General features: G+C 39.6%; 1 long non-coding RNA gene across 2 annotated transcripts; it reads left to right on the forward strand.

The window, feature by feature from the left end:
- On the forward strand, nucleotides 1-25,124 carry LOC128851271 (uncharacterized). 2 transcript variants are annotated; one of them, XR_008448573.1, is made up of 3 exons: nucleotides 1-734; nucleotides 7,396-7,549; nucleotides 23,021-25,124. It is a non-coding gene; the product is annotated as an uncharacterized LOC128851271 (long non-coding RNA). The 2 variants fall into 2 exon arrangements; XR_008448572.1 differs by lacking the exon at nucleotides 1-734 and adding an exon at nucleotides 6,047-6,456.
- Nucleotides 25,125-26,960: the final 1,836 nt, after the last annotated feature.

Here is a 26,960-nt window from a genome sequence, read left to right on the forward strand (position 1 = left end):
TTGTACAAGAAGTCTGCATAGTTTGACTTGCCTTGCCTAGTTCCTGAAGCTCAACAGAGAAGTAGAAGCCAAGCAGGGCAAAGCTTTGCAGAGTTTGATATGCTCAAAATTCTTCATTCAGTTCCAGTTTAGAAAAGGAAAGATTTAGAGGACTAAAGCAGATCTTTGACCTGTTACACGTGCTGCTCCCCAAAGGTGAAAACTCATGTGGTGCCTGGTACTGCAGCTTTGTTAGGACTCTTAATTATGATTGTGCAAGATGATATGTCGTGTTTTAGAGCAAGAGGTGGCTAGCTGTGATTTTCCCTTCTCCCGTGGCTTTTGCAAGTGCTTGACTTTAGCAGAAGGATCAGTCCTGAGTGAATGAAGGAACCTGATGGCAGCTCTGGAGAAGAAAGGTGCTGTCGGGACTATATGCTGATTGTCTCAAAGTAGCCCTCCCTGTGGCAGCTGCCTAATGCCACGAAGAGCACGAAATACACTCCAGAGAGCTGCAGCATTGACTGGGCCATAGATGTTCACCAAATCGAAGTCTTGGCTCTAATCACAAACTCATTTCCACAGCCTCTGTTTACGGTCTCAAAAAAAATAGAATAGTTCTTCCATACCACAGAGTAAACACAAGGTAGCAGTGGCACCATATCTTTATGGGATGACCCCTCTCTCTGGAGTAGGAAGCCACGAGGCGGCACTGAAGCATCACTCCCCTGGGGGAGCTGCCAAAGTGCAGACAAGTAGGGCCAAACCCCTCCAACCTCTTTCCCATTGCATCATGCACAAGTTTTGCAACCGAGCTGGAAGCTGCATACTCTGACATTGTTTGAGCCAAACCCCAAGACACTGAGCGTTTGAAGTGGCTTGGGGTTTGTGGTTTGTTTTCTTTTTTTTTTAAATTATTTTATTCTTTTAATGTTTGCAAATCTATATGCTTCTTTCTGCCCCATGGAACCCCAGGCAGCCTCAAGGAAAGTTGCTCTAAGATCCTTCCAACTAGTTTGCAGCCAGAAACTCCAGGATATGCTTTGAGTGTACTTGTGCCTATGCAGCCCCAACACAAATCCCACATCAGACATGTTCAGATAAGTTTGGAAAAGCTTTGCAGTGACTCACCAGAGCTTTCTGTGCTTAGCAGGATAGAAATTCAGATCCTTCAGAGGTTTTTTTCTTTACAAGGTTTATGTAAAGCTTTATCTCAGGGCTGAAAATATTTAGGAAAAAAATGGATAACAGCAAACCCCTTTGTGCTACATTTGCTAAAGGAACATTGTTCTCCCACTAACTGGAGCTTGATTTAAACCTGACTTAAATTTACATTTTATTCGTCAAATATCTTCTGATAATGGATGCCTTCATGTTCAATTTCTAATCTCAAAGAAACTAGGACAAATCCTCCATGGTGAAAATTCAAGATTTTACTTAAAAACAAGAGATCAAACACTCCAAATGGAGGACTCCAAATGAAAAAACAACAAAGGTAAACTACGGAAGGAGTAAGTAGAATAACAGTCCATAACCAACTATGAAGGTTTTTTAATTTAAATTTAAATTATGGGGAGCAACTTAAATTAAATACTTGAATATTTTAACACATACAAAATAATTACCAAAGAAATGAACTTTGACATCTGGATTGCTGAGAAAGAAAGAAGGAAAAAGAAAAAAATCTCCAAGTAAGAGGACCTTTTTCACATTTGAGTTGAATTTGGATCCTGCAAGCTTATCCAAAGGCCAGAGAACTAATAGAGTCTAAACAAGCTTTTGTAAATCATCAAACATGGGAACATAAGGAGTGCCCATGTTTTGAAACCTGAGCAACCATGCATATAACCTTTGCAAGACCTGTGCTTTCTGAGACCTGAACAAGACACATCACCCACTAAACCCCACCACAGTTGCAAATCTTGCAGATTATCAATCTTATGCTTCAAAGGGCAGGTATTATCCTGAGAAACTTTCTTTAGCATCAGCTGATCTTTGTGAACATATTCTTTCTTTCTTTCTTTCTTTCTTTCTTTCTTTCTTTCTTTCTTTCTTTCTTTCTTTCTTTCTTTCTTTCTTTCTTTCTTTCTTTCTTTCTTTCTTTCTCTCTTTCTCTCTTTCTCTCTTTCTCTCTTTCTCTCTTTCTCTCTTTCTCTCTTTCTTTCTTTCTCTTTCTTTCTTTCTTTCTTTCATTCTTTCTTTTTCTTTCTTTCTTTTCCTTCCTTCCTTCCTTCCTTCCTTCCTTCCTTCCTTCCTTCCTTCCTTCCTTCCTTCCTTCCTTCCTTCCTTCCTTCCTTCCTTCCGGCATATTTATGTGAGGTGGTGAGCAGCCCTCACAGCTTTGAGAGTGGAGAGAATGACAGGCAGAACAGCACTGCCTTTATGTAAAATTGCCTTTCCTCACAGCTGGGTTTTAGTCTACAAAGCTGTATTTTTGAAAGGAGGGATTCTTGTCGGTTGACATGGATGTTTTTATGTATAATGTATGCTAAAACCCAGGTCTTTCTATATGTTCCCTCAATTTTTAAAAGCAGCTACTAAGTCTGACAGTCCTGATTGAGGAGAAATTGTGAGGGCAGATAGCGACTATGAAAGACATTAATTAACAACCCTGGTGAGTTCTGTCTATGGAGCAGGGACAGCAGCGTGGTCTAACCTTGACACAGCAGGATAATGTACAGCGAGTTTGGTCATTTCAGCCTTCAGTATGGCTGCTGAGACTTTAATCATTACTTCTAATTATGGTTTTGCAAAATGGTTATCAGCCATCAGTGGAATAAACAGGCTGCATTCTCTTTCATGAGTCACTACAGAGCCGTCAGAAGTGAGAAACTTTCTTTTGCAAATCGCCTGAAAAAGCTGGAAGCAAAGTCCTAGAAGCAAAGGAAGATGTGTCCTGTGATCCTCTCTCAAATCCAGACCCTGTATATGGGTTTGTGGTTCCTACAGTTGATTCTACTTTTCCAGCAGGCCCTCTATGCTGTTCTCCCCAGAGCAATGACTCCTCCAACACCCAGGTGCTGTGCTTGAAAGGACAGATTTAGGTCAGTTAAAAAATGTAAGAATTTTAAGGGTATATGTATTTTTAAGTCTAATGATGATCTTCAAATAGCTCTGAAAGGCAGAGAAAGAAGTGTAGAGATCACTAAAAAGCAGATTAAAAGTCTTGGGTTTTTTGGAAGTGCATCTGACTGGCTATGAAGGAAGCAGTCAGTGGTGTCCCAGCTATAGGTAGATTTGTTTTGAGCAATTTCTCAGCCTCTTTTGTACCTAGATGTCCTTCTCCTGCCTAGCCAGATCATACGCCAAAAGGAGAAGGAAGGTATGATTTAGCTATGCTAAAGCACATGGAGGACATGTAGGTTATTAATGGCAGCCAGCATGGCTTCACCTGAGACAAATCCTGTATGACCAACTTAGTGGCTTTTTATGATAGGGTAACCACAGCAGTGGACACAGGTAAACAGATGGATGTGGTCTATCTAGATTTCTGTAAAGCCTTTGACACCGTCCCCCACAACATCCTTCTCTCTAAATTGAAGAGATATAGATTTGATGGGTGGATGGTACGGTGGATAAGAAACTGGTTGGATGGTTGTATTCAAATAGTAGTGGTCAATGGCTCAAAGTCCAGATGGAGATCCGTGATGAGAGGTGTCCCTCAGGGGTCCATACTGGGACAAGTGCTGTTCAATATCTTTATCAATGATATTGACAGAGAGATTGAGTGCACCCTCAGCAAGTTTGCAGATGACACCAAGCTGAGTGGTATAGTTGCCACACCGGAAGGACGGGATGTCATCCAGGGGGCACTGGGCAGACTGGAGAAGTGGGCCTCTGAGAACCTCATGAGGGGCCTACACCTGGGTCGAGGCAATCCCTGTGTTCAGTACATGATGGGGGTAATGTGATTGTAAGCTGCCCTGCAGAGAAGGACTTGGAGGTGTTGGTCGATGAGAAGCTCCACATGAGCTGGCAATGTGTGCTCGCAGCCCAGAAGGCCAATTGTATCCTGGGCTGCATCAAAAGAAGTTGAGGGAAGCGATTCTGCTCCTCTATTCCTCTCTTGTGAGACCTCATCTGGAATACTGTGTCCAGTTCTGGAATCCTCAATGTAAGAAGGATACAGAGCTGTTGGAACAGATCCAGAGGAGGGCTACAAAGATGATCAGAGGGCTGCAGCACCTTCCCTATGAGGGACAGGCTGAGAGAGTTGGGCTTGTTGAGACTGGAGAAGAAAAGGCTCAGAGGAGATCTTACAGTGACCTTCCAGTACCTGAAAGAGGCCTACAAGAAAGCAGGAGAGGGGAGATTCATAAAGGCTTGACGTGATAGGATGAGGGAGAATGGGTATAAACTGGAGAAGGGCAGATTTAGCCTGGACATTAAGAGGAATTTCTTCACCACGAGAGTGGTGAGACACTGGCACAGGTTGCCCAGGGAAGCTGTGGATGCCCCATCCCTGGAGGTGTTCAAGACCAGGTTGGATGGTGCCTTGGGCAGCCTGATCTAGTGGGAGGTGTCCCTGTCCATGGCAGGGGATTGGAACTGGATGATCTTTAAGGTCCATTCCAACCCAAACTATTCTATGATTCTATGATTCTATGATTATGACCCAGCTCTTTGTAATCTGGATAGCAGAATTGCTTTCTTTATTATTCAGGATACTTCTCATATCGAATGACTTGTATAATATTGTGGATGTGAATGGCTCCTTACAAGCTCATATAGGAAATCCTTCTTTGTCACGAATAATTTGCCTTGTAAAGAGCCACATTATGGAGAAAAGACATGTAGAAGTGCTGTCAGTTTGCTGCTCATAGGAGTGCAAGTTTGCAGATGTGCACCCTCAGCAAGTTTGCAGATGACACTAAGCTGGGAGGAAGTGTCGACCTGCTGGAGGGTAGGGAGGCTCTGCAAAGGGATCTGAACAGGCTGGACTGCTGGGCCGAGACCAATGGGATGAGGTTTAACAAGACCAAATGCCGGGTCCTGCACTTGGGGCACAACAACCCTATGCAGCGCTACAGACTGGGGGAAGAATGGCTGGAGAGCTGCACAGAAGAGAAGGACCTGGGGGTGCTGGTTGACAGCCGACTGAACATGAGCCAGCAGTGTGCCCAGGTGGCCAAGAAGGCCAATGGCATCTTGGCTTGTATCAGAAATGGGGTCACCAGCAGGTCCAGGGAGGTTATTCTCCCTCTGTACTCGGCACTGGTGAGACCGCACCTCGAATACTGTGTTCAGTTCTGGGCCCCTCACCACAAGAAGGATGTTGAGGCTCTGGAGCGTGTCCAGAGAAGAGCAACAAAGCTGGTGAGGGGGCTGGAGAACAAGTCTTATGAGGAGCGGCTGAGAGAGCTGGGGTTGTTTAGCCTTGAGAAGAGGAGGCTGAGGGGAGACCTTATTACTCTCTACAACTACCTGAAAGGAGGTTGTGGAGAGGAGGGAGCTGGCCTCTTCTCCCAAGTGACAGGGGACAGGACTAGAGAGAATGGCCTGAAGCTCCGTCAGGGGAGGTTCAGGTTGGATATCAGAAAAAAATTCTTCACAGTAAGAGTCATTGGGTACTGGAACAGGCTGCCCAGGGAGGTGGTCGAGTCGCCTTCCCTGGAGGTGTTTAAGGAACGGGTGGATGAAGTACTTAGGGACATGGTTTAGGGAGTGTTAGGAACGGTTGGACTCGATGATCCAATGGGTCCTTTCCAACCTTGTGATTCTGTGATTCTGTGATTCTGTGGATTCTAGTCTGAAGCCTTTCCTTATTTTTCCATGTTTGTAAGATCAGACTTGACAAGAAAGCACGTACACTGCAGGTAAAGAAGTAGTCACATTTAGCCAGGAGATTCTTGTTGATTCCTGTCAGGAATTGTACTGTGTTGTAGCTTCTGCTTTTTATTTATTGGAATGGGATTATAATCCTAAATCATGCAAGAACAGGTTGAGAAAAGAATAGAGCTGGCAGCTGCCGAGGAGTACTCTCCCATGAAAAGTATTTGAATGTCCAGAAGACAGGGCTGAGGTCTACCGAAAGCCAAGGGTACACAGTGAGGCCAAATACGTCTCCTGAGAGCTCAGAGGCCGGATTAGAAATGTGCTGAGGAGCTGAAATGCCTGGGAGCACTAAAACTGAGTGACAGTGTTGCTGTCAACTTTGTATCACTTACTACTGAGAGCAAACCCAGAGCTGCTCATGGGGAAAGACTGAGCAGGAAAGAGTGCACTGGGTAGGATGGGACACCGCAGAAAGAAATTCAGTACTGGCTCATTGATTTGAACTGTAAATGACACAAATGCATTAACAGAGTGCTGAGTTTTCCACCGCCCCTGGACTGATGATTGCAGGAGCTAGTGGGAGAGCCAATAAACACTGTCCCTTTGGAGTGGATGTTTGGGAGGCTGTCTGCACCATAAGGCACTCTCCCAAGACACAGAGCGGGTCCGTGGGGCTCAATGAGACAGCAGGACATTGTAAAGGTAATTACCAGTGTAGGAATGGATGGTAGGACGGTAGATGTTTAAATTACAAAGGCACCTCTCTGGGTTTTAAAGGAATAATCTGTTTCTTGGATATTCCTGTCATCCTATCAAAACTGTGTGTTTCATGCGGTCTTGGATGAGGACTGGATTTTTCTCTGTGGTCATTTTAAAATGAAAACTTTAAACATTACAAATTAATGTAAATGATAGTAAAGCCTAGCTTCCAGCATTCACATATAAATGCTTACTTGAGACAGCGAGACACTTAAGATGTTATTTAACTACTAAAAATTGCTGTTAAAAAAAGAATCTAGGGAGTTAGCAGTAACGTAAGAATCTGTGTTAGAAATTCATTAATTCAATGTGGTTATGAAAATGGGACAAAATTAATATCCACTCTGAATGCATTGTGAGTTTTTGTTTGTTTGGGGGAATTAATTCCTTTAATACATTGTCACCTCTCTGTACCTTTACTGAAGGTCTTATGATAAGTACCTTACCTTTCTGTTATTTCTGGAAAATTTTAGTCAATGACATGGAAAAGATAGATTACTAGCTGCTTTTAAATGTAATTTCTCCCACAAAAGGGGAAAAAATATCCACAGGCAGATATTCCAGCTTTTTCAAGCTAAATCACAATTTCTGGGTCATGGTACAATACACATAACATATGTCGCTTGTTTTAGAGTGAAATGCAGTTATGCAGAACCTTTGCACTGCAGTCAACTGATTTTAGCAGTAAGCAGTAGATGGCAAGGTTTATTTCAGGCGAGTAGAGAAAAACGAAGGAAAAGCCTCACAAGTTTAAGACTGTAAATGAGGGCTTGACATAATCCTCACAGGAGGACCAGCTGTTCATAAAGTCCTTTGCCCTTAGATGACTTATGAAAGACTGTTTAGCTACAGATTGATCAGCAGTGTCTCACATTTTGACAGATGATCAATAATGGATTTTGTAGCAATAACTGCAGGCTGATTATTCTTGCCAGCTGAGATGCCTTGGGGGTGTTTGAGACATCAATACTAGCAGTTGTGTCACACAGCATCTTCAGAAGACACATGACCTTCTGGAACAACAGCTGAAGACCAGGTGAGAAACCCTAAGGATCTTTAGTGATATAAGACTGTCTTTGGGCAACTGAATAGTTCCCAGTGATTTTGTTATTGATGATACTGTGTTTACTACAGGAAGCTGGTGTACATACAAAGACGTGATGGTGAACAAGATGGCATAACCCTAATTGTAAACTCTTAACTTCTGGGATTTCCAAATTTTATTTGGCTTAAGGGGAGGAGAAATCCCCCAGTCTACAATGCAACACATGCTGTTTTCTCTGTGCCTGGGTTTTTCTCTTTAGATATCACAAAACCCAGTGTCCCTCACATCAGCCTTTTAATATTTCACCACACTGAGTTCAAGCAGACTCAAGCAAATAGATCTTCAGGCCCACGAGTGCTGCTCTCTCTGATGACATTTACTAGCTTGGCAAGCATCCACGGCTGCTCCCTGAGTAATGTGCTATGTGATCTGAATTGGTTTAGCTGTGGCAAAAGCATTCATTTTAAAGACCAAACACGCTGAAACCCCGTATTCTGTTTTAGCTACTGTTTAACTTCTTCACAGGCCATGTTAGGAAGCACTTTTTGTTTGAGAACCTCCCAAACATAAAACCCTCCATGCACTCCAATAGTGATGATGGACAATCCAGGTGACTGCTTAAAATCAGATCATAAGACCAGTAGAGGTGCTCCCAGAGTGACCATCTATATGTATGTTTGCCAATATATTTAACATTTCAGCATATCTAACTGAACACACGTGGAAAAGATAAAAAGGTCTCTAGAAACTATTAAGACCAGGTAAAATGTCAGCAGGGGCTAGTCTGGCAATTGGTTCCTTCTTTACTTACAAGGAAAAAATGAGTGGAAGAAGGCAAGTTTAATAAGTTTGGCCAGTCTCTTCTTTGGGATGTGAAGTTAGCAAATGAAGGTAGTACCTTTTCCAGATGCTTTCTGCTATGAACAGTGTTCTTGGTTTCCTGCACCTTAAGGGGCTTGTATAAAGTATCATAGCTTTTTCAGGAAAAAAAAATAAAATTAAGGTCATATTCACCATGATCATTAAGTCATAGTATCACTGAGGCTGGAAAAGACCTCTAAGATACTCAAGTCCAAATGTCAGCCCAACACCACCATACCTACTAAACCATGTCATGAAGCGCCACATCCACATGTTTTTTTAACACCTCCAGGTATGGTAACTCCACCACTTCCCTAAGCACCTTATTCCAATGCTTGACAACTCTTTTGGTAAAGAAATTTTTTCTAATATCCAATCTAAACCTCTTCTGGTGCAAGCTGAAGCCATTTCCTCTTGCCCTATCACTTGTTGCTTGGGAGAGCAGATCTCCACCCACCTCGCTACAAACTCCTTTCAGGTAGTTGTAGAGAGCAATGAGGTCTCCCCCAGCCTCTTCTGCAGGATAAACAATCCCAGTTCCAACCTGAGGTTGTCCGAAGTGAGCTAGGATACACACACAGAGTCCTTCAGCCAGCTGAACACTGGGACAATAACCTCCATAAAAGAAAGAGAAACAGCCTGGGTTAAGCAGGGAGATTCTGTAGTCTGCATTCCTAGCTACAAAACAATAGTCTGTCTTTAGCTTTAATATGCTATGTCAGAGACAGGTAGAGACTTTCAGCGAGTAACAAGCACATCCATCCTGGTCTACAGAAAATCCACAAATTCCTAGTAGTCGATGGCTTTGCACCAAGACAAGGAATATTCATGTTTAAAATGCACTTCTGTATTGCATTGTATCATCACTTTCAGTCCATAAAATGTTACTACATTTTCTGAAATGCATCAAAACCTTTCAATATTCAGATTCATTACTTATAATATCTGTTACTGAATATATTAAATTGTCCAGTCTTTGTTTACTTGATTAACAAATGTTCATTTTCATAAAACACGAAAATATAAAGATTGTTACAAGAGAGAGTTGTGACAACTAGTTCCAAATTATAACTGGTGTCTCAAAAATCTGGAATTTGATTGTTATAATGGGTGGCAGATAACAGTAATTTTTTAATGCTTTGTTAATAAAAGATACTAGTTAGCCATGCAAGCAGTCACTGGGCATGCCAAGAACTAATTAATATTTGTTAATAAGCTTTAGGTATCTATTCATAGTCTAGGATGATCTGACTTATCAAATATGCCTTTTGCTCATACTTTTTTCCATGCATTTGAGGAACCAGTTTCCAAGGTAATCACTAATAACATTTTACCTCGTCTTAATAGTTTCCAGAGACTTTTTTTTTTTTTTTTCACTTACATTCTGTATACAGGAAACAGAATTACATTACATTTCAAATAAGCACAGAGACTTTTGCTTTGCCATTGAGTAATTAATTATTTGCTATCAGATATTCATGATAGATAAGGTAGATAATATTTTCTTATTTCAAAAGCGTGTAGTTTTGCTTGAGAAGAGCTCAAATGGACAATTAGGAAACACAAGATGCTAGCTAAAAATGCATTTCTATCTGCACAAAAGCAGTACAGATTTCTTACAGAAATACAAATTAAATAAAACAATTTCTATAGTCAGTGGAAAATGTGTCAGCTTAGTAGATAGAACAGTTGCTGATTCTCTGGAAACTTTTCGTTCTTCCTCTAGCTAGTGCATGGATTACCATTATTTAACCTCTCTAATTTTATATACAAATGAAGACATGTTTTGATATCATTAATGTATCAGAACCAAGTATTACAGCTATGGTAGAGTTTAGGAAACTTACTTTTTATTATAAAACAAACAAAAATAAAATACTATGGTCTGTCTTGCAGGCTCACTGTTCAAGTCCTTTTTGGCCACACTACTTGTTTGGCTGACAGCTCTGCTCATCAGGAATTATGACGCGAAGTGGTGCTGTTGATAGTCTAAGTAATGTATCTGAAGGGAGCCCAGATGGTCAAATGCTGCCCTTTATTTCTTTCTGAAGGACTATGTGGCATGAAGATAGATTATGAATAGTGACAGATGTATAAGTCTTTCCATGGCAAAAACTACCCTAGCTATAATTATTTACCAGTCTTTTTTATTATTCTTTGCATTTCTGTGGAAGTAAAATCTAATATGTGGTGAGATGATCTATGGTTATGGTTTTCAAGGTCCAATCAGACAGAAAAAGGATCAACAGTATCTTAAATTGGTTTAAGCATGCAAACCTCACTAGGTTAATGGATGTGAACTGTGTGTTCATTTTTGGGTATTTATTCAAACCACACAATATTAATATCAGGTTCTTATCAATCAACAGTATCATGTAAACCCTAGTGATCCATAATATTTATATCGCAAATTGCCCTTTGGATCAACATTTTTAATCATAGAATCATAGAATAACTAGGTTGGAAAGGATCCACTGGATCATTGAGTCCAACCATTCCTAACACTCACTGAACCGTGCCTCTCAGCACCTCATCCACCAGTCCTTTAAACACTTCCAGGGAAGGTGACTCGACCACCTCCTTGGGCAGCCTGTTCCAGTGCCCAGTGACTCTCTCTGTGAATTTTTTTTTCCTAACGTCCAGCCTGAACCTCACCTGGCAGAGCTTGAGGCCATTCCCCCTTGTCCTGTCCCCTGTCATTTGGGAGAAGAGGCCAGCTCCCTCCTCTCCACAACCTCCTTTCAGGTAGTTGTAGAGAGTAATAAGGTCTTCCCTCAGCCTCCTCTTCTCGAGGCTAAACAACCCCAGCTCTCTCAGCCGCTCTTCGTAAGACTTGCTCTCCAGCCCCCTCAACAGCTTTGTTGCTCTTCTTTTTCAGGCAGCTACTTCATACAGTGAAAATTGAAAGCAGAAGTACCAAAACCCTGAGATGATGACATCCTTCTTGTGGTGAGGGGCCCAGAAATGGACACAGTACTCAAGGTGCCGTCTCAGCAGTGCCGAGTACAGAGGGAGAATAACCTCCCTGGACCTGCTGGTGATGCCGTTTCTGATACAAGCTGAGATGCCATTGGCCTTCTTGGCCGCCTGGGCACACTGCTGGCTCATGTTCAGTCCACTGTCAACCAACACCCCCAGGTCCTTCTCTTCTAGATAGCTTTCTAGCCAGACTTCTCTTTGTCTGTAGCACTGCATAGAGTTGTTTTGCCCCAAGTGCAGGACCCGGCATTTGGCCTTCTTAAACCTCATACCATTGGTCTCAGCCCAGCAGTCCAGCCTGTTCAGATCCCTTTGCAGAGCCTCCCTACCCTCCAGCAGATCCACGCTTCCACTCAGCTTAGTGGCATCCACAAACTTGCTAAGGGTGCACTCGATGCCTTCATCCAGGTCATTGATAAAGACATTGAACAGTGCTGGACCCACTGCCGAGCCCTGGGGAACCCCACTTGTAACTGGCCTCCAGCTGGAGTTAACTCCATTGACCACCACTCTTTGGGCCCGGCCATCCAACCAGTTTTCAACCCAGGAGAGTGTGCGCCTGTCCAGGCCAGAGGCTGACAGTTTCTGAAGCAAAATGCTGTGAGAAACTGTGTCAAAGGCTTTACTGAAGTCCAGGAAGACTACATCCACAGCCTTTCCCCCATCCAGTAGTCGAGTCACTTTGTCATAGAAGGCGATCAGGTTAGTTTAGTAAGACCTGCCTCTCGTGAACCCATGACTGGGCCTGATCACCCGGTTCTCTTGCATGTGCTTCATGATAACACTCAAGATCGCCTGTTCCATGACTTTCTCCGGTGAGATAAAGAAGTACTGCCCAACAGCAATATCTAAGCTTTTAGAAAAGGATTGTTGGAGATCAGGGTATTGCAAGTATAGCTCATTAGACTCAGCATGGCACACTAGCAACAGAGGCCCTCCTTCTTTTCCATTGTTTCATCAAAGAAAGTACTAGTAATAATGGAGACTGAGTCCAACCTATGGAAAGATATTTTTTTCCTTAATATTGGGCTTTCAGTATGTTTTAGAATAAGTGAAACCATTTGAAAATATATGTTTCAAAATGTATTGGTGCTCTGACAAGGAAGGAGAAAATAAACTTTTTTTGTGGCATTATGGGAGAAATTATTATATGTAGCCCTAAATAAGCTCCTGGAACTAAAGGCAATGTTCAAGGCAGTGTTCAAGGCCAGACTGGATGAGGTTTTGAGCAACATAATCTAGTGGAAGATGCCCCAGCTGATGATGAGGGGATGGACTGGATAATCTTTAAAGGTCACTTACAACCCAAAGTGTTCTATGATTCTGTGATTCAAGCATAAATTGACAGCTCAGAGCTGGTAGTCATAATGTTTGGTCTTTACTCTTACAGGAAGACTAATATTGTGGTAAACAGGAAAAGGTTTTTTTTGCACTCACAGAGTATATAAGATCCAGAGTAGCTGTATTACTTTTTGGAGAGGAAGAATAGCAGTACAATTTGGGGTAATCTGTTATTAGGATTTGGAACTGTCCTTTAAACATTGCTTACCAATAAATAAAGCTTTCTGTACTGCTTCCCTCACACATTTGAAGAATTCAAACTTGATAGAAAGAATCAATACAATTTATTATCTGTTTTCTAAAATTTGCTGGTCATAATTTAATTTGATAGTAACCTATATCAAAATAAGATTTTACTATAAGATTAATTCTACTGAGCCCACTTACGGTGATAGATAGTAAATACTCATAAATCTGTGCTGGAAAAATCACCACATTGCAACTAAGCACTACTATTATTGTTGCTATTGACTCCATTGTGTCTTGGATTTTAATAACTTACTACAGATTAACAAAAATGTCTATGAATTATAAAGGAGATGAAAATTCTGCTATTGCATTTACTGAAAATATTTTGGCAGAGTAACACAATAGTTCATGTATTAATACAGCCTAGAATATCATAATTCTTTTGTTGGCCTCATTATATTTAACTTTCACAACTTGCTTTCAAAGTATTTATTATGTGGGCAAAGAAGACATAGTTGTACAGACTTTTAAATTGCTTCTTTTAAAACCTTCCCTTTGGGTATACTTATGAGTTAGCCAATCTATGAGTTTTCCACTTCAGGGCATTTTAGCAGATATCAGTAATTCTTCACTTGCTGGCAGCACGTCGATGATCAGTTGTATTACCTGTGATTTTCCTTTCTGAGTAGCAGCCACTAGTATCTTACGCATTCCGATACAAGTATTTCTATTAGTTTGATTACTGAAATATAGAAAATGTAAAACCAAACAAAACAGATTCCATTGTATTCTCACCCTGCAAGTGCAACTAGAGGATTTCCCTGCAGATGTGGTGATTTTGACTGTGATATGGGCCACTGATCATAAGATCTATGGAATACCAATTATTTTGCTTCTGAAGATCTCAGATACTCTGAGGGATGTTATAACTGTCTGTTTAGGAATACTTGTTAGAGATTCCCCACACCTGAATACTCTCTTTGTTTTGGAATCGGGAGGAACTGTGGATACTTCCCTGTCAGAATTGAAGTAAGATCCCCACAGGCACCAAAAAATTTTGCCAGTACTTTTCTACATTAAAGCGTACATTAGGCCAACTACTTAGACAACTTAGTTTGTCTAGCCAGGGCGGGTTTTTGTTTGACACAGAATCTTTTCTAATTCAATAACTTACTGTAAATTTTGATTGAATTTCAGAGACCCATGCAAGCTATACCATTGAACCTGAAAAAAGATTAGTAAGGCCTGACTCTTAAACCAACACGGAGCCCCATAGGCTTTAATTAAATTCTAAATGTAGTCTGTTTTGAAACGCAAATAACATCTAAGCAATCTAAAGCTGGAATTGTGTCTCTTACTAGAAATGTTATCCTTTACTTCAAAGAGCCTAATACTATGCTTTCAGCTACTGCTTTCCTCTAATTGTTTGAGATCAAGTGTTTGAGGCACTCCTGCTGTCTCAGTGCTGACTGGTCTCTTTTGTGTATGTAGGATAGCTGTCTTCTTATCTACTAGTCAGGAAGTTGGCATGCACAGTTCCTAAAGTGAATATTCACTGGGGATATACACAGCATACAGACCCTAGGATACCAGTCATGCCTGAAAATAACTCCATTGTGTACGGTGATGAAAAATGGGCAAGTTTAAAATACATCCAAAAAATATAATTTCAGTAGTAACCATCATCTAACCATGCTGAGAAAAAAATAATATTTTTTATTAAAAATATATAACGTACTAGCAGAAATAAATGTCACTGGAGGCAAGATAAGATCCCATGGTTTGAAACAATATGTAGTCACTCAGAGATTTAGCAAAAAATTATTGGAATAGGTTTGATAAGTTTTTGACTGAGAAACTTATCTGTTGCAAATGTTTTTGGGACATTCTGACTTGCCATGTGCTGCAAATGTCGTCGTCTCAGCGTTTTGGTACTTCTGCTTTCAATTTTCACTGTATGAAATAGCTGCCTGAAAAAGAAGGTCAAGGGATGTGAAATCTGAAAGGATGCAGATTCTGAGCTTTGGAAGAAAGTTTATAAACTCCATATCAGTTTGCTTATATTATGTCTGCTGTATCAAAGAGCCTTTTAATTTTCATATGGGAAAAAAGTCAATTTCTGAATGAAAAAGTTGTGTCCTAATCTACACTTCAAAAAACGCCAGCATGAATGATAGGTTTCATCTTCTCAGTGTCTATGGAGAAAGACAGACTAAACTGCTCTCTAAGGACACCTTTCTCTCTCCAGATGTTATAGAAGGGTGCCCAATTACCTGTTAAGACTAGATGCTTTTCTTGTGTATGGTAAATTAGTTAACATCTATGTCTGACCTTGTAGGCACAGGAATTCTTTGAGCTAATTTCTGTTTGAGCTAGAGCATATCTTTAAAATCTATTCAATGAGATTTTAAAATGGTACAGATGGAGACCCAATTATACATTTTGTGTTTAGTTGTTTCACTATTTCGAGTTTTTCCATTGTTTCGAGCCTGCTGTTAGATTTACAGATGAGCAGCTGCTTCCAGTGTTTTGACCTTGCATCCACCTGTAATTTGAAGACTGTAGGACTATGAAATGTGTCTTTTCTATGAAAGAAATCACAGATTCATCACTTTATCTTCTCCTTATTCCCAGTCCTTCATGGCTTGGAATGAGAACCTGAGATTTCCTAGTTGGATTCAAATTAAAAATTTTGGTTGATAAAGCCCTGAAAGAGTTAGTATTTTGCTATTCCAAAAGTCTCCCTTCTTTTCATGTCTCACAACACGCAGCTCCTGGAAGGAACTCACAATAGAGGCCAGTAAGTGAGGGATTTCATGCTCTACACAAGCTTTATCTCTGGTTCAGCACAGCTCAGGTGCACTTCCCTTCAGAGTGATTTGTCTGAGTACTCAGTTTACCTGTGCATATGCAGAGTACAGCTTGTGAAAGGTCTTTAGTATGTGAGAAAACATACATTTGATGCTTTACAGTTTATTTAAGTGAACTTCAGACTTCTATTGTAGGGATCCTGGAGACTTAGACTCCGTTCATGTGTGTGTGCATGTGTGTATTCATGTAACTCTTCTGATAAATAATAGACTTCTCCTGTAAGGCTAAAGGAATTGCAGGGACATAACCTCTTTCCTGCATCCTTCCTTCAGGAAGAACTCCTTGTCTGACAACTGTGAAATCTAAGGACTTCATCTTCAGGATATTAAGCATATAATTTACAAATGTTTTTGTATTTCTAATCATTTTGGAACAGAGCTTGATCACAACGTCATTTGTGCTTGCACTTGCCCTCAATATTTACTATGGTTTTGTTCTAGAAAACACCACTACAGAAGATAAAACTATCAAATTTACTTGCAGTTTCAGTGTCCTTGTTCTCCCCTAGTGTCATCAAAATCATGAAGGAATTTCTCTGTTGCTATATTGATCAAGGGGCTATCAAACTTTTATTATTATTTCCTTTCCTAGCCAAGTTTAAAGGAACAAAGTCGTCCTTAGTGAAAAGTAATGCCAAAGCACATAGCGAGCTCTCCAAAAAACATACCTTGAATGTTTTACCTGAAACAAGTTTTATTTGTATTTTCTGTCTGTATATGTGTCTCTTCGAGTCTATTTGCACTTTACATATGTACACAAACTTGGAGGATCAGTAGTTCTTTTATATGGGTTTAGCAACTGATTGGACATCGTGACCTCAAGTATATTAATAAATTTAAATGCAGCAAAACTCCCCAAATCTAAACAGAACTTCAAAGTTTGAATCCACTTACTAACTTCTTGGTACAGCATAGATAAATTATTATAATAAAATAAGGATGCAGCTGATTGTTCTTTATCACTGTCATAGAATAGCTACAACTATACTCTCAGCTAAGAAGTAAGATGACTCCATGCCAAAAGAATGCTTCTGACTTCTGCTAATCCCTGAACTGCTAGCGGAATTACTCTGGGAAAATACAAAATAGACGAGCTAAAATATACTAAAATGCAGTACACAAAATCCAGTGAATAATTTTGCCAGGTGGCTTATTCTTAGTGAAATTAGGGATTCATATTTTAATTACTCTAGGCTTTGTCATTCACAATACTTACAATTAGTTTGCCTAACAATTCCCATTGCAAAACTTTTCTTTCAGGTGTTTATCTTTGCCACAGTTTAGTATTGAAGCTGGATGTCTTCTTTTAGATTAAAAATCTATGAAAGTTTAAACTGAGATTGCTTATCCATTTCAGAGGGAAGTGATTTAAAACATCTTTAAAGACTTTACCTTCAATAATTCTTCTATCCCTTCCTCAGTTTCCCTTAAAATTCATGTTTTTCAGTCACTGAATGACCTTCAATCACTTCTACGTGCAATGTCCTATGTATGTGTGTGAGGAAAGAGAGAGGAAACAAATGTAAAGCTGAGGTGTCACAGAAAAGGTGTTATGGCAAAAAAAAAAGAATGTTTAGGAAGTTTGGAAACAATCTTTTTTTTTTTTCCTGAAAAATCAAGATTTTAATTCTACACAAACTTTAGAAGAGCCAAGAGAAACACACATTTACTAACTTACTAATTTATAGTTAAATACTACTAACACTCTCTTCATCACTTAAATTAATGGAGTTTGTAAAGTTATATAGACTCTCACAGGAAATTAAGTCATATGTCAGGGATCCCTCTCATTACTGGTCTTCCTTCCTAGAGTTTTCTTTCCCATCATAACTAGCAGCAGCACACACTGTCTAATCTTTCACAACTGCCTTTGAAACATCTCTGCCTTTAAAAGGACTTAGTTTTATCCTAACATTTATGAGGTACAAAACTACTTGAAGTTCCTAATTTGCTGTGCTGATATTTACCTGTACAAATTCTCAAAGCCAAATAGAATGCATTGTTTTGATGCAGTAAAGAATAAACTGATAGTTAAAAAAAAAAATAAATATATGCACTCGCAGCCCAGCAGGTCAGACGTATCCTGAGGTGCATCAAAAGAAACATGGCCAGCACGTCGAGGGAGGTGATTCTGCCCCTCTATTCCTCTCTTGTGAGACCTCATCTGGAATATTGTGTCCAGTTCTGGAATCCTCAACATAAGAAGGATATGGAGCTGTTGGAACAGCTCCAGAGGAAAGCTACAAAGATGATCAAAGGGCTGGAGCACCTCCCATACAAGGACAGGCTGAGAGAATTGGGCTTGTTCAGCCTGGAGAAGAGAAGGCTCGGACTAGATCTTATAGGGAACTTCCAGTACATGAAAGGGGCTACACGAAAGATGGAGAAGGACTATTCATAAAGGCTTGTGGTGATAGGACAAGGGGGAATGGGTATAAACTGGAGAGGGGCAGATTTAGGTTTGATATAAGGAAGAAGTTCTTCACCGTGAGTGTGGTGAGACACTGAAACAGGTTGCCCAGGAAAGCTGTGGATGCCCCATCCCTGGAGGTGTTCAAGGCCAGGTTGGATGGGGCCTTGGGCAGCCTGATCTAGTGGGATGTCTCTGTCTGTGGCAGGGGGTTGGAACTAGATGATCTTTAAGGTCCCTTCCAACCCAAACTCTTCTATGATTCTATGATTAAAATTTCGAATTACTTAATTCCCTACTTGCAATTTTTGCAGACAGTCAGCTCTTTCTTTCTGTGGGTTGTTTAGCCTAGTGAAGGGGTAGGATATATCGGGGTTGTATATATAATATAGTTGTTTAGCCCAGTGAAGAGGAGGCTGAAGGGAGATGTTATCACTGTCTACAGCTGTCTGAAAGGAGGTTGTAGAGGTGGGTATTGATCTCTTTGCCCAAGTGATAGGTGATAAGACAAGGGGAAATAGCCTTAGACTGTGCCAGGAGAGGTTCAGATTGGACATTAGGAAATATTTCTTTGCCAGAAGGGTTATTGGACACTGGAATGGGCTGCCCAAGGAGGTGCTTGAGTCACTACCCCTGGAGATATTTAAAAGAGAGGTAGGTTAATTACTTATGGATATGATTTAGCAGTGGGCAGGTACAGTTTGGTTTGATGATCTCAAAAGTCTTTTCCAATCTAGTGATTCTATGATTCTATGATTCTTGATATGGTATTTACACTCCCTGTGGTGGACTTTGCTTGACTGCTACATAGCAAACCCCCAAATTCACCAGATAATTTTGAAGATTCTGAAGATTTTACCCAATGGTGTTCCTAAAATGACTATAACTGTTCCTATCACTTGCAATAAAACCAAATAAGTTCAAAATAACGGTTATCATTTTTCCTTGGGATTGGCTCAAGCTGATTTTAAGAACCTTTTATTTAATAGCAAGATATTAAAAAAAAAAAATCCGTAACAACTAATGAACTTCATGTCCAAGTAATTCAGGACCTAGTCACCACAAGACCTCTACCACTAGCAATGAAGTGTGACATTACAGGATACATGAAGGATAAGTATGGTACCTATTTTTTTAAAAAGAAGATAAAAGATGTACCAGGGAAGAATCTGTAACAAACTACTAAATGATAAATATTCAGGCTCTCAGGGGATGGTGTAATGCTAAGCAGAAAGCGCTATGGATGTCAAGTACAAAATGTATCAAACTAAAGCTTTGTGCAGTTGAACTTGAGCTAACAGTATTATTTTAAGACAAGCCAACAACAAAGGTTAATTTTAGCTCTTAGTTAATGAATAAGTGTTGTGTGTTATATCTAGGTGAACACATTGGCTTTTATCTACCACACTTTGAAATGCACAAGGGGAATAAATGGAAAAAAGCCCAGAAAAAAAAGTTCTGAAAACATAAAATGTGAATAAAGATGAAGAACTGAGAATTGTTTAACCTAGAAAAGAAAAACTATGTGGTGGAAGCCATCTTTTATCTATGTAAAGGGTTGCTTATGGAATGGGTGTGATCAACACTTCCAAACATTGGCTGAGGAAGATATTATTGCAAGAATCAAATTTCCAGTTGGTAGTTTGAATATTTTTTTTAAAAGTCTGAATAATTGAATATGATAATTTTGAAATTCCGGAACTGGAATTCTAAAAATAGCAGCTTTAAAGAAAAATTGAGATAAATACTTGTCTGGCATCTTAGGAGTGGAACCGCCTTAAAGAGCTCTCAGGCTGCATCTGCAGTGCTGTCCTGAGTAGGTGAGGCTGATGTCTGGTTCCTAATAGAATGAATCAATGAAGTCCATCCTTCTTTGGACTAGTCCCTTCTCTAACAAACCTGTCCTGGAGAAAGCAGGTTGTTGCAATGCAAAGGGGTGGACAAGTAACACTTTGATACTCAACTGTCCCCCAAGCAAGACATAGCCTGTGTGTGTATTCCTGCATTTCTGTCCAAGGATTTTCTTAGTCAGTGGATTGTATTTTGTGGTCAGAGAAAGGATTGATTATTTACCTAACACAGACAGGTAAAACACAGGGCACATTTCCAGTCTGATCAGTTTTTCTGAAGACTAGAAATTCATTATGATTATTTTGTAATGATTACAATATTAATAACGTGTTATGGCATGTCTTTATCATCTGCAGAACTTACCTTAGCTGCATAGGTACAGAAGCTAAATCTCTCTTTGTAATTCTGAAATGTGAAGAAAGTACGTTCTTGCTTAGAATATAATGAGTTTGAAATGACAAGATTGGCAGGTTTTTTATCTATAAGCCCATTTTTGCACCTGTTTTTGTCCTCTCTGCATTGTTCCATTTTTAATGAGGTAAATTCCAATTACTTGACTTTTTAGACTAGTTCGTACTCCTCTCTATAATCTCCTGAGACATATGCTCTTCTTTAAGATGTGACAAAACAAATACTTTTAAGATACTTTTCATCTAAAAAACACCCATGATGTTCATATCAGAAATAGTGTAGGTCTGAGATTAAGAGCAGGGTCACAAGCCTTGCGTTTTATTAGCAGATGATCTAAATCTGCATTTCTCCACTTGCACAAGGAGAAAATGGGTGGTGACAGATTTTGTAATAGTAATGAGATATTTCTTTTGGTATAAAAGCAACCTTACAATAAAGAAGACCTAGTTTTCTTTTATTTTAAATGAAGTCTCTTATTGCTTCTCAAATTTTAAAATATAAATCCAAAATCTCTAAAAAAATATGTAGCTTGGTGGAAGATGATTGCATTGAAAATTACTTTCCTCATCTGTGCTTCTCTGTTTCTCTGGCACTTGGCTTCATGTCCAATCTTTGTTTTCACTTCAGTATACTCTGTTTCTCCTGGAAAGTCGATGAGTGACAGGAATGTCACATCTGGGAATAAACCAGTACAAACTGCAATAAATTGTCTGGATTAAACTACAATTTGAGCAGTAGCTAATATGATGAACACCAGGTAACTGGTAGAAATACAGCAACACGTGTATATTAAGAAGTTACTATACAGTAGCTGACTGCGATCTGCCTTCTGGAACCTATTTTAAGGGATACTTGAACCACAAATTGTATGTCCATTACAGGCAATTTTCTAGCAAACTGCACAAAGAAAGCAAAAATGAGGAAACAATGTTCTTGCTAAGAACAGGTTTGTCTACTTATTTTGTCTTGTAAACTTTGCCTCTAATTCCAGTTACTTAAAAAAAAACCCTACCGATGCCTAGTTTACAGGTTTGGGGTCACTCTGTGCCTGTTCTTTAAATGGAAATCTACAATTCAAAATTTAACTGTATCTGCTTTCCCAATCTGTACAGTTATTGAATATGAAATTGCACATCCTATCTACCTATAAAGGGGCTGCATCCCTGCTGAAATAAGTGATCATGAAAATGAGATGTGTTTGAACCAAATTAAAAGAATTGAAGAATACCTATATGAGAACTATTTATATGAGAGGACAGACAGCTTCTCTGCATCATACTTTGGATGCATTTTCCTGACCATCAGCTCTATTTTCTGATGAAGTCCTTAGTTTGTATTTGATGCAGAGCAATTCACCACCACATATCTCAAATGTCCCACACAGTGATCACACCCTCAGACTGCTAAGCTACTATAGAGTTTTGTTGACTTGCCACCACCCACATACCAGAGAAATGCACTGGCTATGTTACTGGGCAGAATCCACTACGCTGATTTTGGTTTTCCACTTAATTATTTTGATGTTCGTTCATTTTGTCACATGCAGCAGCATAAACTGCATCAGGCCCAAATTGTTCCTCCCAATTCCTTCCCTGTCCTTACTAATTAAGCCAAGAAAATTTAATCTCATACCGTCAAGGGCAACAGTTACTTTCGTGGTCTGTGGGGAGAAAATCAGCATGACCACATAAATAAATAATTGAACTGGAATAAACACAAGTTTATGGTTCAAATGAGACTTAAAATAAAAACACACAAAAAGTAAAAGCTTAATTTCATTCTATCATATTCATACTTGATTAGCACTATTTATCCCTCTGCAGCTAACAAAAAAAAAATGGTGACAAAACACCATACTGTTTCCTCTGGTTATTTTGTCAGAAGTGTGACTATGGATTTAAGCCTGATCTAGATTAAATTTGTGCTGGCAAGTGGTTTTCTAATTCACAAGCCTAATATTAATGAGTGTTGAAGTCAGGCTGCAGAGTTCAGGACCACCTGCCTGATTTTTATTGGTCATTCGCCGAAATGTAGGGATTAGCCTTGATTAGATTACTAGTTAATGGGAACAGGTGACTTTGGAAGAATCAGCTCATTAACTGTTATGGGTAATGTTAAGCATGCATTCCAATGACATAATTAAACTATGTACTAAGGAGGTCAGTAATGGGATTAATGGGAGTTTGCTTGTTAAATAATAGCTGTGTTTACTTTCAAGCTTATTGCCAGTTTGTTTTTTTCATCAATTAACAGTTATGCTGTAATGGAGTATTTGGTTTCATGGACAAAAATGTCAATTATTGACAGCAAATGAGAATACACTCAGGACAGCAGAATTACAGAGCACAATGTTTCAGTGTACAATGAAAGGCTGGTTACATCTAGATGTTATTTTAATTTATCTTTAATTAATTTGGTTGACATTTGTTGAAATCAGTTGTGATCAGAGCAAATGAATACTTTTCCCTAAAATAATTTTAGTGCAAACATAATTGAATAGATTTCAGTAATCTACTTTGTATTAATTGTCCTATTTGTCCATTTTCATAGAATCACCAAGCTGGAAAAGACCTCTTGGATCATCCATTGTACAGAAGAAAAAAACCCAAACAAACAAATAAATGTCTCCAAATACATGCTGAAATGTAGAACACTGGATAGTAATAACCATTTTAATGACAGATGGAACAGTTGGTGGATAAAGAATGAGCTGTATCATCGTACCCAAAGAGCTGTGGTTAATGGCTCAGTGTCCAAGTGGAGACCAATGACAAGTGACTTTTCATATTGGGAGCAGAGTTAACATCTTTGTCACAGACACGGACACGGACAGTGGGATTGATGGCACTCTCAGCAAATTTTCTGATGACATCAAGCTGTGTGCTATGGTTGACACGGTGAAGGGAAGGGATGCCAGCCAGAGGGACTTTGCGAACCTCATGAAGGTCAACAAGGCCAAGTGGAAGGTCCTGCACATGGGTTGGGGCAATCCCAAGCACAATTACAGGCTGGGTGGTGAATGGATTGAGAGTAGCCTTGAAGAGAAGGACTTGAGGGTGCTCATGGATGAGAACCTTGACAAGAGCCAGCAATGTGTTCTTGCTGCTCAGAAAGTCAACCATATCCTGGGCTGCATCAAAAGAAGTGTGACCAGCAGGTTGAGGGAGGTGATTCTGCCCCTCTACTCTGCTCTGATGAGACCTCACCTGGAGTACTGCATTCAGTTCTGGAGTCCTCAGCACAGGGAGGATATGGTTCTGTTAGAGCAAGCCCAGAGGACGGCCAAGAAGACGATCAGATGGCTTGAGCATCTTCCATACAAGGCGAGGCTGAGAGAGTTCGGATCGTTCAATCTAGAAAAGAGAATGTTCTCGGAAGACCTTACAGCAGCCTTCCAGTAATTATAGAGGGCCTAGAGGAAAGATGGGGAGAGGCTGTTTATCAGGGTGTGTAGTGATAGGACAAGGGGTAATGGTTTTAAGCTGAGAGAGGGTAGATTTAGATTAGATATTAGGAAGAAATTTTTTCCTCTGAGAGTAGTGAGGCACAGGAATAGGTTGCCCAGACAGGTAATGGATGCCTCATCCCCTGAAGCGTTCAAGGCCAGGTTGGATGAGGCTGTGAGCAACCTGATCTAGCAGAAATTGTCACTGCCTGTGACAAAGGGATTGGAACTAGATGATCTTTAACATCCCTTCAAGCCCAAATCATTCTATGATTCCATGATTCTATGAAACATGCAATTTATCAGTCCCCATTCTAGTTCCAACATTCACTTCTTGCGCTTGGCTAAGACATTCATGAGGCTTCCAGCTGCTGTCACCCAACTGCCACTTCCTCCACAGGAGAGTGTGCTGAGCCTCTTAAAGGATTCATATCCCTCTGGGCAGTTGTAAAGTCAATAACATTCACTGCAAAGGAAGGAAATCTGTAAGGATTCCTGAGGTTTGAGGTGAAGTTCTCCTAGGAATGCAAGTGATAACTTCTTATACAATGATGAACTTTGCTGTGACCCAGGGAACAGCCCTCCTACAACTCCTCTCTGGGGGAAAAGTGGGCACGTCTGGCAGCTTTCTCATATTCCAGTGTCCACATATAAAAGCTTTGGGTACCAAACAATAGCAATAAAGAAATTATAAAAACAGGCCAAGAGACATATGGCAAACATGAGTGTGATAACTGCACAGAAAAACTTAGCACGTTGTTTACACCACTCTTGTCACGAGAAGACTGCTCAGTATTACAAGGCTGACCTAGTTTAGAGTTTGACATTCTTGTAACATGCTCCAGGGCAGGTACTTTTTTAAGCAAGATATTTCTGGTATGCCAAAGTTCATCTGCAACATACTGTCTGCCAGTACTAATATTTCTTTTAAAAAGGTATTTGAAGGACAGGTTGTATGTGCTGTTTAAACAGCACATGTGAAGGAAAATATCTGCTTGGTTGAGGTAGAGGGATTGTATACCCACATATAGAACTAAAGTTACAGTACTGGAGGAATTTATTAGTTCAGCTTTTATATAACATCAGCTTTCTTCTTCCTTTGGCGTAACTGAATTAGGTAACTAAAAAGGAATTAAAGGTGTTTCTCAAATGTTTGTCCTTAGAAAACATTGATTTCCAGTTACTTCAATTGAAATCAGCATCCGTAAAATTCAGGGTCTAAATGATAGCAATATTATTGACAATTTGGATTTCAATTTACAAACAATAATTATTTTCAATAAAATTATTTGCACGTGAAAACATATTTCCTCTTGTTACTATTGCCCTCATTAGGAACTGGCTTTTATTTAGAACAACTGTGATTATAGTGAACTCTATGTATTGATTCATTTCATTTTGCCTCTTTTGGAGTAATAAGGTATACAAGAGTAGCTCTGCAAAAATACAGATCAAGCAGTCTTAAACCAGGCTTTATCCAAGTAAACTGTCATTGACTTTAATAGTTTGTGACTGGAGAGGGAGCTGAAATAACACAAAAGACTAAAATGGATACATTTCAGCTTTAACTCGGTCTGTTGGATCTGATTCAATTTTCTCCAAAATCACTGGAAAAGTTCACATTGACTTTTCTGAAAGCTGGATCAGACCTTCTCAGACCTTCTTCAGTTAAATCCTCTGAGACAAATTCTTTGTTTTGCTGATCTTGATAGTCCCAGGGACTAATGAGTTCAACAGCTGTAGCTGAAGAATAAAGTTTGTTGGGATTGTAATTCCCATTGCCCTTGTGTAAAGGGGAGGAGGGAAAGGCATAAAAGGGAGAGGTCATAGTTCGGTTTTATTATGAGGTAAACAAGAGAAAGGCACAACACTTCTGATATAAGACTCATATTGTGACCTTGAGAATTCAAACACTGTGATCTTACTCTGCTTTTGAAAATTAATTCAGCAGGGGTTCATTTGTTTCACACTTCTGACTTTATTTTAACTGAAAATATCTTGCTCACAATTTTGATGGCTGAACGAGTAAGTCTCCCTCTGCAATATGTTCCCAGTATGTAAGTGTTCTACTTCATACCCAGGCTTAGCTGAGATCCACCTTGGTAAGCCAAGCTCATTCTGACATCTGAGAAACAGTGTTACGCTGCCCATATGTTCCACACTATTAAGGAGGTCACCTTGCTTTACAGAAAATTTAAAGTCCATTGGAAATTGAATCTCAGTAGTTTTAATAAACAGATGCTGGGTTGCATGAAGGAAAACACTATTTTATAAAATAAAATTAAATACTGAACCAGCATTTGTATGCTTTGTAATGTTCAGTGTATTATCATCAAATTAATCCTCTTTTAACCTTTACAGTGCTTTGCAATAGGCCACAAAATCCTTTTCTCTCTTTTCAGAACTGCTGGTTGCTGAGCAAGTACAAGTCTCCCATATTACACTATTGTTATTAACTGCCACTGTCAGAACCAATAAAAATGAAACAGCGAAAAATAATTTTCCGTAAGCTTTGAATTTCCATATTCTGTTTTTCATCATGACTTGTGCTCTCCGTAGAGGAAAACACAGTAAGTCAAGTCATCACAGAAAGCAAATCTGACTAAAAGGTCTGTTTGTGCCATGGTAAATTGTTTCAGACTGGAACATGAAAAACTGTTTCAGAGCTCTGTAGACCTTCCCATTATCTCTGTAATTCCTGCTGATGTTAATCAAAACTATTGTGCTATCTGCAAAATCCTTAATACCATTTTGATTACTTTTCATTTTATTTAGCCCATGCCGTCTGCTTTATTTTATGCTTCTCCCATGACCATTTAAAATAATGACTCAAATGTTACTTGTATAGTGATCATTTTGATCAGGATATAAATGCATAATATTTTATGCAATTTATAATATATTAATATGCAATTAAACTCTAAGGAGTTATATTGGAATGTATAAGGCTTTTGGAGGTTGTACAAGACAGTCTTTTTCTAAAACAGCAAACTTTCAGCCCTATGGACATTTTAGGAAGTTGAATCTGTTCACTTCAAAAGTTAG

The sequence above is a fragment of the Cuculus canorus genome, chromosome 2 (genome assembly GCF_017976375.1).
Source record: "Cuculus canorus isolate bCucCan1 chromosome 2, bCucCan1.pri, whole genome shotgun sequence".
Lineage (NCBI taxonomy): Eukaryota > Metazoa > Chordata > Aves > Cuculiformes > Cuculidae > Cuculus > Cuculus canorus.